Source organism: Petaurus breviceps, unplaced genomic scaffold (assembly GCF_028583685.1).
Source record: "Petaurus breviceps papuanus isolate PSGF00001 unplaced genomic scaffold, PetGlider_PUasm1.0 164, whole genome shotgun sequence".
Taxonomy (NCBI): Eukaryota; Metazoa; Chordata; class Mammalia; order Diprotodontia; family Petauridae; genus Petaurus; species Petaurus breviceps.
Window position 1 is genome coordinate 14,770,824 of NW_027185735.1, and position 3,981 is coordinate 14,774,804.

Consider the following 3,981-nt stretch of genomic DNA (forward strand, 5'->3'; position numbering starts at 1 on the left):
GGGGGGGGGGGGGGGGGGCAGGAGGGGAAAAGGAGGAGGGACGGGACAGGGGAGAGAGAGAACTGGGGAACAGGCTGAGTGTAACTTGAAAAGAAAAATGAATAAATGGGGAAAATGGAAATGGAAAAAGCCAGCTCCGGGCTGTCTCCATAGCTTCTAAGCTTGTGGCAACTCAGTCCTGGAGAAAGTTCACCCAGATATCTTTCTAAAGGGATTCCCTTGCTATAGATATTCATGAGGCTGTGGCTTTGGGGGCGGGGTGCGCGGGGGGGGGGGGCGGTTCTTTTAGCTAAGTGGATCGTTTCACTCCACAGATGAAAAAAAAATGGGGCTCCTGTTGAAATCCTGGCTTGACCTGTATGCCCAAGCCCAGTAACACCTGACTGCCAACATTACCATAGTTTGTGGGGGAGCAGGTTCCATGGGACAATTGGTGGCTATGAATGAGTCCTTCAGATAAGGAGCAATTTCAGAAGTCTCAAATTGGAAACGTTTGTTCCTACTTGTTTATTCAGTTATATCACCTTTGGGAAGTTATTGTACCCCCTGGACCTTCAATTCTCCTCTCTGCAAAATGGTTATTGGTTAACCCTTGATTCCCAATGACCTCCAACAGGCCTCCCAAAGTTATTTCACAGACTCATGAGACAAAATATTAAAAAAAAAATACTTCAGATAAGAAGAGCTTTTTATTTAGAACATACTGGAAAGGGCTTCTATCACATTAATAATAATAGAAACAAAGAATAAAATCTGAGACTAACAAAGAATATTTTTAAAATTCTGTTTTGTTTTTTGTTTTTAAGGAAGAAGAAAATGCATAAGGCTAACTTAATGTAACTAACTTGAAGTATTAGTGCCCTATTTCTTTTTTTTAAAGCAATTGGGGTTAAGTAACTTACTCAAGGTTACACGGCCAGTTATTTTCTGTGGGTGCCAAGTATCTGAGGCCGGAACCGATCCTGGGTCTCCCAACACCGGGCCGGCACTCTTACTCACTGCACCACCTGGCCGCCCCCATAGTGCCCTATTTCTTAGGAGTGGAAGAGCACTGAAAACTTGTCTCACATAAACATACTTCAAATTACCCTCCCTTTTCAATACTCCCTAATAGGGGCACAGCCCTTATCTACTGGGGTTTGCAGTCCCCTTTGCAGTCACTGTCATTAGTCCTTGCCTGGTCTCTTGGGTAACTACTGGCATTCCCCCAGCTCTGCTAGCCTTAGCATAGATAAAGCCTTTATTTCAAGGTGGTTGTTGTTTTGAAATTTTTATTAGTTATAGAGGGAAAAGTGATAGTACAAGATAAGCCTTATCAGGGATGGGGAACCTGCAGCCTCAAGGCCACATGTGGTCCTCTAGGTCCTCAAGTGAGCCCTTTGACCAAATCCAAACTTCACAGAACAAATTCCCTTAATAAAAAGATTTATCCTGTAAAACTTGAACTCAGTCAAAAGGCCACATCTAAGTACCTAGATTAGAGGATCACATGTGACTTTGAGACTGCAGGTTCCCTAGCCATGCCTTAGACCATCAAGGTTATATGCCTTAACCTTTTTTGTGCCATGAGCCCTTTTGACAATCTGGTGAAACCTATATATCCCTTCTCAGCATTACATTTTTAAATGCATAAAATAAAATACATAGGAAAATCAAAGGAAACCAATTATGTTGAAATAAAGTCAGCATAAAAAAAAAAAAGTTCACAGAGCCCAGGTTCAGAACCTCTGGTCTAGAATAATTTTGTTTAACCCCCTTTGTACCATTCAGACCCTGGGGGCAGGGGTGGGGCTGTGGGTGGCACATGCTGGGTTCAGTTCTAATGTCTTCAGTCCCCCATTTCTCATCTCCCCTCCCAGCTTTTCTTATTATTTATCCACCTCATTAAAAACAATATGCTCTTGTCATACTTTACACAGAGCAGCAGCAAAAAAAAAAAAAAAACAAAGGAAGCAAATATAGACTCTTAAAAACAGCAAGAGTTTTGCCACAATGTTTGCCACTCACTGGTGTTTCAGCGTTTTTGTAGTCAGAAGATGAAGTAGATACAGAGTAAAAGCTAATTATACCATGCTATCTGTTATACAATACTATTCTATACTGTACTGTGCTATGCTATGTTGTGCTATGCCAGACCATGCCATTCCTTATAGTAACCTGGGGGGAGGGGGAAGCAATTTACTTCAATCATGAGATTCCTTTGCTTCTTTAAGAGGGACAGACTGGTCTGGCTAAGTTGCCTCTAATAGAACAGTTCTTGACTGAACTAGTCAACTAGACTGGACAAGGTAAAAAATGATTTCCTTTCTCCTTCTTTGCTCCATTTGCTACTGCTACTCACTCATAAGGGAGAAGGGCCATTCAAACATCATTTGAACACCAAATGTGGTCAAAGCCTCCTAGAAAGAACAGGGTTACTAAACTCTAGAGAGGTGTGATCGAACCATGCATGATGGAGGTAACAGGACCCTGGGCCTTCGTCAGAGCCCTTGGCTATTTTTAAGAGTGGCAGAGAAAAGAACAGGCAGTGAAGGGCGGAGGAGTGAAATTACCCTTGCCTTAACTCTGTAAATAAGCCTGTCCCAGAAAGAACAGACTTAGCAGGCAGACTGGTAGGCCTGGGGTTCAAGACAAGATTGATTGCTCTGGGTTCAGAAGAGCAGTAACTCAATGGCAATTCATCCTGCTTAAAATATCCCTCCTAAGACAGGAGGCAGAAAATGAAGGCAGGAACAAAATACCATCATGTCTTCAGATTTTTAAAAACAATAATAACAAAAAATTAAGGGGATAATTCCCTTGGAAATAAACAAGTGAAGATGGTTCAAAGAATGATAGGTGGAATCCACTTCTTACTTGCTCCTTAAGCTATATTTTGCAAAACTGGCATCCTGGGGAAAGCAATTTATATTCAGAAAGAATGTTTGCCTGGTAAGGTGAATTCCACTAACTTCACACAGTCAAGTGGGCAGCAAGATATCTATACATGATCAGCAGGAGAAATACTGAGAAATTTCTGATGAGTGATATGAACTATACAAATGTAAGACAAAAAGACAGAATGGAAGAAAATAAGGCAAAGAAAGGGAAAATTGCTTTGTAGATTAAAATCCCTTTTATGCTCAATTTAATCTGATCTTCCCCCATAAGAAGCTCTCTCACAATTTTCTTATTTTTTCTATTTTGGGGGCAAGGAGGAAGCAATAAGGGTTAAGTGACTTGCCTAGGGTCACACAGTTAAAGCCAAATTTGAACTCAGGTCTTCCTGACTCTAAGAACAGTGCTCTATCCACTATGTCACCTAGCTGCCCCTTTCTTATTTATTAATGGAAAATTGGCCCTGCAAAAAGCTCTACATAAGAAGGCAAGAGGCTAGGTAGAAAGGGTTCATAATTAGTCAGCTGTATTTCTAAGAACATTGCCACAGGTTCAGGTTCAATGTTTTTGTTGTTCAGTCGTTTTAGTCACATTTGACTCTCTGTGACCCCATTTAAGGGGTTTTCTTGGCAAAGGTACTACAGTGGTTTGCCATTTCCTTTTCTAGCTCATTTTACAGATGAAGAAGTGAGGCAGAGGTAAGTGACTTGTCCAGGGTCACACAGCTTAGTAAGCATCTGAGTGTCTTTGAACTCAGGAAGATGAGTCTGTTTGACTCTAGTCCCAGTACTTTGTCCATTGCACCACCGAGCTGCCCCTTGGGTTTGGCACAGGACCTTCAATTTACTGAGGAGACACTAAATAGAAGACTAATATACCGCATTTCCCCGATAATAAGACACTGTCTTATTATTTTTTTGGACAGAAAAACCCCAGAGGGCTTATTTTCAGGGGAGGGCTTATTTTAATGAACATTGACAGCAATTTTAATAAACAGGTAAATGTGAACAAAAAAATGTACCTTTATTCAATAAGCAAATCACTGGGGAAGAACAGGATGACGCGCTCACTGCTGCAGCTCTGATTGGATGCAGCTCGGAGTGC

General features: G+C 41.5%; 1 protein-coding gene across 1 annotated transcript in view; it reads right to left on the reverse strand.

Moving 5' to 3' along the window:
* SPTB (spectrin beta, erythrocytic) overlaps window positions 1-3,981 on the reverse strand; it is a 168,991-nt gene that overhangs the window by 117,218 nt on the left and 47,792 nt on the right. The window lies entirely within an intron of this gene.